Here is a 13247-nt window from a genome sequence, read left to right on the forward strand (position 1 = left end):
TAAATCGCACTTTCCATGTTGATTTTTTTTTTTTTAAATCGCACTTTCCATGTTGATTTTTTTTTTTTAAACCGCACTTTCCATGTTGATTTTTTTTTTTTTAAACCGCACTTTCCATGTTGATTTTTTTTTTTAAATCGCACTTTCCATGTTGATTTTTTTTTTTTTAAACCGCACTTTCCATGTTGATTTTTTTTTTTAAACCGCACTTTCCATGTTGATTTTTTTTTTTAAACCGCACTTTCCATGTTGATTTTTTTTTTTTTAAACCGCACTTTCCATGTTGATTTTTTTTTTTTTAAACCGCACTTTCCATGTTGATTTTTTTTAAACCGCACTTTCCATGTTGATTTTTTTTTTTTTAATCGCACTTTCCATGTTGATTTTTTTTTTTTTAATCGCACTTTCCATGTTGATTTTTTTTTTTTAAATCGCACTTTTCATGTTGATTTTTTTTTTTTAAATCGCACTTTTCATGTTGATTTTTTTTTTTTTAAACCGCACTTTCCATGTTGATTTTTTTTAAACCGCACTTTCCATGTTGATTTTTTTTTTTTTTAATCGCACTTTCCATGTTGATTTTTTTTTTTTAAATCGCACTTTTCATGTTGATTTTTTTTTTAAACCGCACTTTCCATGTTGATTTTTTTTTTTTTTAATCGCACTTTTCAGTTGATTTTTTTTTTTAATCGCACTTTCCATGTTGATTTTTTTTTTCAAATCGCACTTTCCATGTTGATTTTTTTTTTTTTTTTTTTTTTTTAAATAGCCTCGGTTGCACCCCGTCATATTATCTTTTACAGCAAAAGAATTTTTCTTTTTCGTTTTTATATCAATCTGAACCTGAATATAATCATTATGTGTACATTTTCTATTATATAACTAGCAGAGCTAACCGGCCTTGCCCGGTGCCATAAAAAGAAAACTGAGTAGAAGATATTACTTTATTTTTATTTCGGACTATTATTCTCATCTTTATTAGTTGTTTTCATCTTTATCAGTTGTTGTTTTTCCAGACGTTTCGGCCAACTATTCCTCTGGCCTTCGTCAGGTGGTAACCGCGATGGATAGGAACTTCGAATCTCCTAACTGCATTCTCAGCCATTCGTAGTTGTTTTCATCTCACCACGTTTTGGCCAACAACTACGGATGGCAGTGATTGCTGAGAATGCAGTTAAGAGATTCGAAGTTCCTATCCATCGCGGTTACCACCTGACGAAGGCCAGAGGAATAGTTGGTCGAAACGTCATGTAAAACAACAACCAATAAAGATGAAAACAACTAATAAAGATGAGAATAATAGTCCGAAATAAAAATAAATTAATATATATAATGCTCATCTCAAAAATTAATTAAGAAATAATATATGATACCAATGAGTAGAAGATGTTAAATAGTTTTAAGCCTCTACCACCACCCCACACCTCCACAACAAAAAAAGAGATTTTTTTCATTTGAAGCGTGAAAAAATAAAACTTAGCAGTTCTTCATAGCGCTACAGAAAGCACCAAATAAAATTAAGGGTGCCTCCAGAGCACTACTAAAACAAGTTTCTCCCTCCTCTTTCTTTGTAAAGAAATGACAATAGTTAAGAAACGATAAATTAAACTGATGTTATTGTCTTTGAATTTGAAAAATAAATGCTAACTCATTCCTTGGACTGTATCAATATACGATAAGATCAAAAATTTGTGTTTGTTGCTGACATTTACAAATAACCATTTAAATCCTTTCCCCAAAAGACTAAATTCTTTTCAGATATTATTTTTCTTGGGTTATGCTGTGGAAAAGAAATACCAATTTTCAGGAGTTTGTTGTGTATTTTTAACGTTTAAGTTGGACATACAAACACACAGGCAATTGCTTTTTATATAACAGAAGAGCTGTTGTTTTTTTTTTGTTTTTTTTCATTTTTCTTAAACTTCTTCTTCTAGGGGATGGGACATCCAACCAGATGTCTGACATTTACCCCTATTTTAGTGAGTCCAACCAATAGATCTTTTCAGGATTCTAGCTGTCCCTTTCAGTGCAATCGTTTGTATTTCACTTGCACTTGGTTCACCGGGTATGCTTGCTATGTACTTTTTAAAGTTATTTTTCATAAGCCCAGTTGCTCCTATGATGACTGGTATAATTGAAACGTCTTTTAATTTCCAATTTCGTTTCATATCATACATAAGTCCTTGATACTTTGTTATCTTTTCCCTCTCAACTCTGTTAAGCCCTGTATCATTGGGTACACTGACCTCTATTACGGTCGCTTTTTTGTTTGCTCTGTCCCAAATCACTATATCTGGTTTAACAGCTGCGTTTTCTAGATATGTAGCAGTAGGGATTATGTAATCATAGTGAATAGTGTAGTTGTCATTCCCAACTGTTCGTTCGGGTATATGTTCCCAGGATTTTTTACTACACTGAATGTTGAGTTTCTTACATATCTTCCAGTGAAGGTATTTGCAAACTCATTTATGGCGATCTGTATAATAACCATCTCCAAGTAGGACTTTGCAACCAGAAATCAGGTGGCCCACACTCTCAACCTCAGTGCTACAGAACCTGCATTTATTATTGTTGCTTAGACCACACATCTTTTTGAAGGCGTTTGTCATGAGGCCATGGTCTTGTGCAGCCAATATCAATCTCTCTTGATCATAATGGAGGGATCCTCTTTTGAGCCAGTCCAGGGAACCATCCCTATCAATATATTCTTGGGATAGTTCAGTCGGTAGGTATTTTGCCCGTTTATGGTTGGGCCATTCTTCTGTTTTAACACTATGGAACTGGCTAGTGTATTTTTTCCGACTTTTCTGGGCTATGTCAGTGGCAGGCTTGTTTGGGTTCTCAGTATCATTTGTAAGGCAATCTTTTCCAAAATGAGTGGCAAGTTGTCTGTATATGTGTTTGTATGTCTGCTAAAAGTCAAAAACTAAGCAACACTGGCTTTTAGGAGGAATGGTGATCCTTCTCCAAGTGATGTTACCTCAAGTAACAGTACGAAGCTGGATATTCTACTAGACTTGTGGCAAGTGCTTGACTGAACTCCAATCTATACCCCCTTTGCCAAACTTTCACAAAAAAACACTCGACTAGCTACAACCACTATATACAATTTCCCCCACTCTCTAACTGTGCCTAAATCTAAATTCAGATTCCATGAACAAAGCTTCTTTCCCAGAACTGCATACCTGTGGAACACTGTTCTGCTGTCATGCTTCCCAGTTGAATACAATATGGTAGCCTTCAAATCCAATGTAGACAAGTTCTTGTTAAGCCGTCCCCATAAATAATCAAATTCTACCCAATTTATACCATTAACGATTACTACAATATCACTTTACATTCATTAACCTTTATCCTCGAATGGCCTTCAGACCTTGATAAGTGGTGACTCTCAAGTAAAAAAAAAAAAAAAACGAAAAAAAAAAAGATGAATCTCGTCTTGGAATCTAGTAAAAACGAAGAGACTACAAGAACGATATACTAGAACATATTTAAATAGTCAGATTCAACCGAATGTTTACCTTATTCTTAATTCGAATCATCTCAGTCACCACAATACCACATTTACTTTAGCGGGCCATCCTACTTAAGATATATATATATATCTATATGCAAGAGAGAACTTGAATACCTACTAGACATTATCCTCGAGTGTCTAAAATCTCTCTGTACAAGGGTTTGTCAGGACAACTTTGCATGAGGACACTTTTCTCTACAAGTAAATCCTGACTAAATATTTAAAATTACATATTTGCAACCTAAATAAGCTCTCCTCGCTATGGCTAACCCGAACAGACTTTTAGGAGGAATGGTGTACCTTCTCCACGTGATGTTACCTCAAGTAACAGCATAAAGCTGGATACTCCACCAGAGTAGATGAATTCTTGTCTTAGAATCCAGTAAGACCAAGAGACCACAAAGAAAGATATACTATAACATATGAAAATGGTCAACTGGGGAGAGGAAAATTGTTCTAAATTTCTTTACTAACTCTGTTTAAGCAGTAAATGATAACTTGAATGAACTATCTAAATATCTACGTCTCCCATATAGAAATCAAGTGTCAGCCCCAGGGAGGGCCCCCCCCCTTGAGTTTTGAGAACATACTAAAGTAAACTGAAGCAAAGAGAAAAGAAAAAATGGGGGGGGGGGGGCTTACTATACACAGATTCGAAAAAGTTGTCAAAAAAATAAACATATAACAAATAAATGTTATCAAAGGCAAGATAAGTTACTTTTCTACCTAACTGGATAATCTTTTAGTGTTTTTATTTAATGTAAAATGTTTAATCGGTTCGAAAAACATGCAGTGTTTATCAGCATATTTGAAAAAGACAAATGGCAGAGAGATCGCTGTTGGATACATTAAGTTTGGAAAATGAATTAAAACTAAAAAACTATACAAAATACTGTTAGAAACTCACTCAATATATGTTACCGTGACATGGGCTGATATATATTCGGTGGGTTTCTAACAGTATTTTATATAATTTTTTAGTTTGGACTCATTTTCCCAAACTTAACGTAGTCACCAGCGAGCTCGCCCCTATTTGTCTTTTTCAAATATACCGATAAACACTATGTTTTTTAGACCAATTAAATATTTTACATTAAATAAAAACACTAAAAACATATCCAGTTAGGTAGAAAAGTAACTTATCTTGCCTTTGATAACATTTATTTGTTATATGTTTATTTTTTGACAACTTTTTCGAATCTATGTGTACAGTAAAACAAACGCGATTTTTGTAAAATTTGATACAACAGAATGAAGATCACGCCCTAAAAATGTTTCTCTAAAAAAAATTTAAAAAAATAAAAAAACACAATCATCATTTTGATGAAGGGAGGAGGGGGAAGTATAATCCATTATGTATCGTATTTTCTTTTCTTTTTTTTTTTTTTTTCTTTTTTAACTCACGACTCATAAAAGCGATAAATTTAAATGAAATAAAAAAAAAACAATTTGATAAATAGAATTATCAATCAGAGAAAGAGAAATAATAATTTTCGGATTTCTCATAATTGACTATAAATGCATCGAATTATTTCCTGGTATTAACATATTTTTTCCTAAAAAGAGAAATGAATGTAATGCCAAGTCTTGGGAGAGTGTATTACAGTAGCATTTAGAAAAGGCCAAACCAAATTGCAAGACTGATAAACAGATAGAATAAGGTCAGCAGAACTTTAGTTTTCCTTTTTTAGAAAATATGAGGTTTTGAAAATATATATGGCAATTAAGCTACACAGAATTTTCCATGCTTCATCTTTGTGAGAATTTGTCAGGCTATCGACGGAAGGATGAAACGTGGAAAATTTTGTGTAGCTTAATTGCCATATATATTTTCAAAACTTACTACCGAGCTCTACTTACACATCGAGCACTGTCGAAGTAAATACTGAAAATATTTAGATAAACTTTTATGTAGACACACATTTATATATATATATATATATATATATATATATATATTAAATAAGACGATTGATAATTCATAATTACAATTAAAAATCGGTTTCATATTCATAAGGAAGAACAAACAAAATCAATAATTTGTACGATCGTTTCGGAAACGATGTTTTTATTGTGATAGACAATAAGTCTTGAACAATAATTTTATCATTTGGTTTTTTTGAAACAAAGTCTTCTCATCAGCAAAAATATTCGGTGGGTTTTTTTTCCTAAAGACACCAAAAATAAAGCTGACGATGATACATAGGACTTTTAGAATGCTATTCTCTATCTATATAAGAGCCAGGTACGTCCAAGGATGGAATACTGTTGCCACATCTGGGCAGGAGCTGCTAGAAAGGACTTGGCCTGCCTTGATAGAGTTCAAAATAGACTTCGTAGCCTCGTAGGAGATGTCCTTTTCTCCTCTTTGCAACCTCTATCTCACAGAAGAGATGTTGCGAGTTTGTCTCTGATGTATCGTTATTTTCATGGAAAGTGTTCGACTGAGCTTCAATCTATGGTCCCCCCTCGCCAAACTTTCACAAGAAACACTCGTCTAGCTGTAAACACTATCAATAATTTCCCCCACTCTTTATCTGTGCCTAAACCTAAACATAGATTCCATGAACAGAGCTTCTTTCTTAGAACTGCACACCTGTGGAATTGTCTTCCGTTTTCCTGCTTTCCGGCCGACTACAATATGGTTGTGTTCAAGTCTAAAGTTAATAAGTTCTTGATGAACCGTTCCATATAAGTTATCAAATTTACCAAATTTTCATTACTAATGATTACTATATTGTCCAATTTCTACTGTACACTCTTTAACTCTTATCCTTGAGTGGCCTCTGGGCCTTGATAATGTGGTGATGCCTATGTAAAAAAAAAAAAAAAAAAAAAAAAGAAGGAGAACCATTAAAAGATACATCTGCCTTACTTAAAAAACGCTAGGTTTATATATCAGACTTTTCCGATTCCATCATCATCATCATATTTGGTTTAACTTCCATTTTATATAATGCTATGCATTGGACCGTTTTAAAAAATTGACTTCCAAACCAATTTATCTCTACCCAGGTCTTTATTTATTCTCTCTTTCCCTTAGGTTTATTTGTATCACTTTCCTTCCAGATATTTATGCCATTAATCTCCTTCCCACGACGGGAAAATGTGACACAAGGGTAAAAAAAAAAAAAAAATAAGATTGAAGAGCCAGCACTCCCAAGGAGTGACACTCCAGCCTGCAAAACTGCCTGGGTAGCCTCATTGACATTCTCCTTTAGAGGCGTCTCACACAATTAGCAATAAACTAATCCCTTCTCAAAGAGAGAAGGCAAAACCTGGGAGGGTAGACCTCCTATAACTGGACAGGACTACGGACATACTGCAGTCAATAGGAAAAGGCAATTTCAGAAAAGGCATAGACTTTGTTAGCTTTGGACAGTTTGTAGCTGTGCGCCGGGCTGGATTGGCCTTCCACTATGAATTGAAACTGCCACCTCAACTGTTTTACATCTACTAACCCACGAACTCTTTCAATGTGAAGAGATCTAGTCTTCTGGGTGACAGTGACTAAATCATAAAAAACTCTGATTAAATACCTGGGTGTGCTAAGTTCAAGTGGTTAATGACACGTACTGAAAATCTAGGTGTGCCAAGTTCGAATCCAGTTCATTCTGCAGAAACATTTTGATCAAACCCTCACTTGACCTTGTGTCTAACCTGCTAGAGAGGAGGTAAATAAATACTCTTCTGCACACATTCCTCTAATGGTAAGCATCTTTAAAAGATCTCTCGGTTGAAGTGACTGAAATAGTAGGTGAATGTTTGGCATCTGGTAGGATGCCCCATCCCCAGCAAAAACAAAAGAAAAAATTAAAAAGAAAAAAAATCCAGAGTAAGCAATCAACAACAAGTACAAATGCTTCATCAGTCAAACAACAAGAAGCAGCCATTTTACCAATCACAGATTTTATTTTTTACTAGGGAAGTGTGTCACCGGTTATCAATACCAAGACGCCACTCGAGGATAAGGGTTCAGGAGTTTCAGCTAGACTGTGAGACAACATCGTCATAATTGGTAATGGTGGAACTCAGATAGGGTTTAATTATTTAAGGGGACAGCTCAACAAGAACTTATTTACATTAAACTTGAAAAAGACCATGTTACAGTCAGCTGAGAAGCATCCCCATGGTATTGTGTTCCACAGATGGACAGTTCTAGGAAAGAAATTTTGCTCATGGAATTTTCGTTTAGTTTTAGGCACAGATAGAAAGTGGGGGAAATTATTGACAGCTGTTGCAGCTAGACAAGTGTTTTTTTGGGGTTTTTTTTTTTTTTTTGCAAATGTTTTACAGGAGGAAGGGATTGTGGTGTCCATGATAGATAGAAGTTCAGTAAAGCACCTGAAAATAACGATAAAGCAGAGATATACTCTCAACATCTCTTCCGTGAGAAAGAGAAACTAAAGTGAAGAAAAGGTCCTTTCCCACTAAATTTCGAATCCGGTTTTGTATTTTGTCATGGCAGGAAAGGCTGCACTTTTGAGCCGTCCTCTTAAATAATTAAACTCTACTCCAGTTCCTCCATTACTAATCTTGCTTGCTTGCTTACTTGTACGCGTGATGGCATTCACCTGATGTGGATTGAACTGGCTCCAAATGAATTTGACGCATCACAAGTCAGGTCAATTCATCCAAATCTGTCCACTGCTGAGTCCGCAGCATACATCAACCATTTGCAATTCCATCTTCAGACACTGAAGATGCCAAGGCTGATCAAAGCTACTAAGTCAGCTTTAACCGTTACAAACCACACTCTCAGTTGACAATCGTTGTTCTTGTGTCATCCTGGTGCCGATTTTAGTGCTGTTGGTATTTATTTGTTTCTACACAAAAGCAAAATGCGACACAAGGTCGTTTTTTATGTGGGGAGGAGGAAAACCAGCTCCCCAAAAAAGGAGCAATGTGGAAGTAGGCAAAAATAAAAATTGCCTCAGTTTTCTCCTACACTGACTAAGGACAAAATAAACTTTAGTGTAGCATCAGAACAGACACACAATAATCTTAGCCCGAAAGCCAGATTTTGGTGCTATTGCTTTGTGCATCAGGTCAGCTGTGACCAAACCATCAGAGCCTCCTGACAAAAAGTGCTTCCTCAAGTCTAGGAGGCTTACATAGTGCGTTGATTACTGATCATCACAATGTTGTCTCATCGGTCACCTGATTAATTAACACTTATCCTCAAGTGGCTTTTGGGCCTTGACAAGCAGTGACCTCTCCCCCCCCCCCGCCCTCTAGTAAAAAAAAAAAAAAAAAAAAAGTTATCAACATTTCTTTGTTTTGATGATGAATTGCTTTTCATCTTTTGTTAAACTACACAAAAAGTTTGTTGCTGGAATAAAACCAAGATGAGATCATTTCAAAGAGATTAAGTAGAAACTAATTAACAAAATGAACCGATTAAACAACGGATTAATTTCTATTGTTATTCAATACAACATCTTCAGTGTTTATATATATGGAATGGGGTCGTAGGATGAGGGGGGGGTGAAAGGAAAATACAGTGTCTCATGTTTTATTATAGTAAGTATAAATTAGAATATATATTAAGAAATCCGGGAAATACTTTTTGAAGCAGATGTTTTAGATGCATTATAAAATCTATATATAAAATCTCTGAGAAACTGCCTGTCAGTCTCTTATTCTATTAGGTTGGTGCAAAAATGTCGTTATTTGACATTCAATTTCAAAAGATCATAACCACGTTCATAATAAATTTTATTAATCGAAATAAGAACGATTAGAATCAACACATTTTTGCCAATGAAAAACAAGTTTATTTATCCCATTAGCATAGAAATCTGGAATTTTGGAAGCAATGAAGTCATTAAAGGCTAATTTGGCATCATCTCGGATTTTGAAGCATTTTTCGTGCAGGAAGTTGTCAAGATGTTTGAAAAAGTAATAATCGGTGGTGGAGAGGTCCGGTGAATTTGGTGGTTGAAGCAGAGTCTCATAGCCCAATTCATTCAGCTTCTGCAGGGTCAGTTGAGCAACATGTGGGCAAGTGTTGTCATGGAGGAGAATTGGTCCCTTCATATTGACCAATCTCAGGCACATACGTTGGAGCTTCTGGTGTATTTTGTCGATTTGTCAGCAGTTGTTCTCTGCCGTAATCGTTTCGCCCGGATTTAAGAAGCTGTGACGGATGAGACCAGCCGCAGACCATGAAACAGTCACCATAACCTTTCTTGGTGCAATTTTGGCTTCAGGAAGTGTTGTGGAGGTTCTCTGACATCCAACCACTGTGCCAAACATCGCCAATTGTCATAGAGGATCCACTTCTGATCACACGTCACAATCTGCTTGAAAAATGGGTCATTTTTGTTGTGCAGAAGACACCTCAAAATGACGATATTTTTTATTTTCGTTCAATTCATGCGGCATCCAACTTTTTGTTTTCCCTTTTTGATTTTGATTTAAATGGCGAACTTCTTGTGTGGTTTTGCAAGGATCAGCTTTAATCAAAGCTTTCAAATGTTTGTTATAAACCGCAGTCAGCTGGCTGCGACCATCTTAATCTTCGACACTCTCGCCATTGCAAAACTTCTTGAACCACCATTGTGCCATATATTCGTTAGTGGTTCCTGGGCCAAACATATCACTGATATTATGAGCTGTCTCAGTAGCTTTTCAGACTAGTTTGAACTGAAATAAGAAAATCGTGCACATTTGAATTTTGTCCATACTGTTGAAAAGCCTGCAAAAAAAAATGAATGAAGAGATTGAGAATGCCAACGAATAACACGATTCGAGAGAGCAAAAAACACGCTTCAAAATGATATATAACATGGTTATATATATATCGATGAATTAATTCAGAAATCTATATATATAAAAGCGAAAATTTATGTATGCATGTATGTATGTATGTAGGTATGTGTGTTCGCTTTTTCTGCATGTCAACAAAAGGCTTTTTTCAGAGTAGCGGTCGCTCGCTTCACAACTTTTTAAAACTTTTTATATCACATATAAATCGTAATATCTCACAGTTAACAACGAAGCTCGCCTGTCTATTTAATTTGCTTGATTTCGGGAAGATAAATATTCAATATTTGTCGCTCGTCGCATGTGGGTTAGTCTTTTTCCTATAACATCTTGGGGGGGGGGGCGTTCAGCAGTAAATGAATACTATCCCGCAGTCAAACTTGACCTCCTTAACTCATTAAAACGGGCAGCTGCTAAATCCAAGTAATTAAATAAATTCAAACGTTAGCATCTCGCGGTGGGGCAATGGTTAACGTCGCACTTTTTTTTTTTTCACACTTTAATTTACAACTTTGCCTCAACGGTTCGGGTTCGATCCTCATACTTACTTTTTTTTTTTTTTTTAACCTCCCTCACACACCTCCAAACACCCGGGCAACGCCGGGTACCCCTCGCTAGTCATACATAAAAGTAACATATGTGAGAAAACGATATTGTTTCTTCACCAACCTAATATTTACTTCCTCTCTAAGAGGTTAGAGACAAGGTCAAGTGTGGTCTTGATCAAAATTTTTCTGCAGAACAAACTGGATTTGAACTTGGTGCAACAAGGTTTTGTCAGAGTTAAACCTTGCATCTTTCGACTTCACAACCTTGATATACCTACAACCACAAAAGTGATATTTACTTCAGGTGGGTTGAACTGGCTTCTTCTGATATGCTTACATGCATAATTGGCCACTGCGTTTAGTACTGCTAATACACATATACAAAGCCAGCCAGTCAGCAAATTGTTTTAAAGGAAAATAATTCTGATTATTTTTAACAAGGAGTTACTTCCCTTATATAGGAGAGTTGTCTGTGTGTATGTTTTTATGTCCAGAGATAGAGGAATGAACTTGGCGGAGGAGAAAGAGAGGGTCAAGCAAGAGAGAAGGAAAACAAGGAAGGGGAAAGAGAGAAAGATAAAGAGAGATAAAGCGATAGAAGTTTTGAATAGAAATATGTTACACCTTAACTCCAGGCAACGCCAGGTAGCAATGCTATTTATTATATACATAATACACACACGTAAAGCTAACCAACCAGCATATTTTGTTTATAATAGTTGTGATGGTCACAAATTAACTTTAAGATATCTATATATATAAAAGGCGTGATATTTACTTCAGGTGGGTTGAACTGGCTTCCTCTGACATGCTTACATACATAATTGGCCACTGCGTTTAATACTGCTAATACACATATGCAAAGCCAGCCAGTCAGCAAATTGTTTTAAAGGAAAATAATTCTGATTATTTTTAACAAGTCCATTCCTCTATCTCTGGACATAAACATGCACACATACACACAGACAACTCTCCTGTGTGTGATCATTTCGTATATGTCTTCAAAAGGCTTCTTTCGCATGCGCTCCCGGGGTCGTTACTATCGCTTAAAACTGTGTATATAGGTCCTATATCATAATATCTAGGAATTAGGAAAACGCGTAGCGTATAGATTTATTTACGTCGATTTTTACAAAATTATTGCTATTTTGGCTTCTCGCGTATTGATTGGGCTTTTTAGTATAAATAAAATGAAACTAAACTCAAACGGCGTCTTCTCGGCATTGCGCCGGGGAAAAACGTTCAGAAGCAATCAGCTTTGATCAGACACCCCTCCCCAACATCTGTTGGGGGAAGAAACAGTTAAATTTGGGTAAACAAATCCAAACGCTGCGTAACTTCTATTTGACCTTCTTAATTAGGTCAAATGGAAGCAGCAGAGTTAACTTTTATTGCGCACGCCTGTTATTATAGTTAAATAACCTGCTTAACGTTGTCTGTCGCCGTGGCACAATGGGTAACGTAGCACGGTTTTTTTTTTCAGACATTAATTTCCAACTCAAGGGTACGGGTTCGATTCTCATACTTACCTACCAAAACATTTATTTTATTATTTACCCCCCCCCCGGAGTTTTGATTTATCTCAAGACACCCGGGCATCGCCGGGTACCCCCTGCTAGTTCAATATAAAAATCAATAGCCATCACATGATTCATGCAAGTAACTCATTTTTAGATTTTTTATTATGATAAAGTATTCCTTTCATTGTTTGAACTCTCGAGTATATATCTGTTTATATCTTACTAGCCCGGGTGTCCGGCGTTGCCCGGGGGTTTTGAGGTGTGTGTTGAGCAAAAAAAAAAAAAAATTTTTAAATAGTGGTAGTAGGCAAGCAAGCTCAAACCCATGCTGCGAACGAGGAAAAGAAAAGTGACATCTTTGACGTTGCGTCCATCGCCAAACCGGAAGTAGCAAAGGTTTAAATTAAGGCTAGTCAATCGAAAAGAGGGGATGACTTCCAAAAGTATTGGTGAAAAAAGTGACTCCTGCTTGTAGAAAAGTGCCCAATTGAGGGTGAAGGAATTAATGTTTTTAGCCAATTTTTTTATATTTGTCGTCCGAAGGGTCGAGCTCCAAAATGATACCGATCTCATGAAAATCTATTGCCTCTGTCAAAAGTTTTAGACAGACATACAAACATACATACATACATTTAAACAGACAGGTGATATTCATATCATAGATGTTATGTTTTATATATAGTGATGTGATTCTCGGTTGATAAACTGTGTCTAACTGTGTCGAGTAAATATTCAGGAGTCAAAACAATGATAAGAATATTCTGTTGTCCTAGCTCTACTGATAATCAGTGTTGAATCGATTTCACTATTGGTTTCAAGTTTTAAATAATCAGACATGTTCAACGAGTAACCCATGCATTTCTCATAAAACAAAAGTAAGCAAACACCAAGAAA

At 35.8% G+C, this 13247-nt stretch overlaps 1 protein-coding gene and 1 long non-coding RNA gene across 9 annotated transcripts in view; both read right to left on the bottom strand.

The window, feature by feature from the left end:
* The window catches only part of LOC145247483 (uncharacterized), a 179561-nt gene that overhangs the window by 131628 nt on the left and 34686 nt on the right, over positions 1-13247 (bottom strand). The gene's annotated exons all lie outside the window — the stretch shown is intronic.
* LOC145247484 (uncharacterized) lies at positions 1884-4904 on the bottom strand. Its single transcript, XR_013863270.1, has 2 exons — positions 3818-4904; positions 1884-2961 (listed from the first exon to the last, which is right to left on the bottom strand). It is a non-coding gene; the product is annotated as an uncharacterized LOC145247484 (long non-coding RNA).

Source organism: Euprymna scolopes, chromosome 25, assembly GCF_053919585.1.
Source record: "Euprymna scolopes isolate OS-2025 chromosome 25, ASM5391958v1, whole genome shotgun sequence".
NCBI lineage: Eukaryota > Metazoa > Mollusca > Cephalopoda > Sepiida > Sepiolidae > Euprymna > Euprymna scolopes.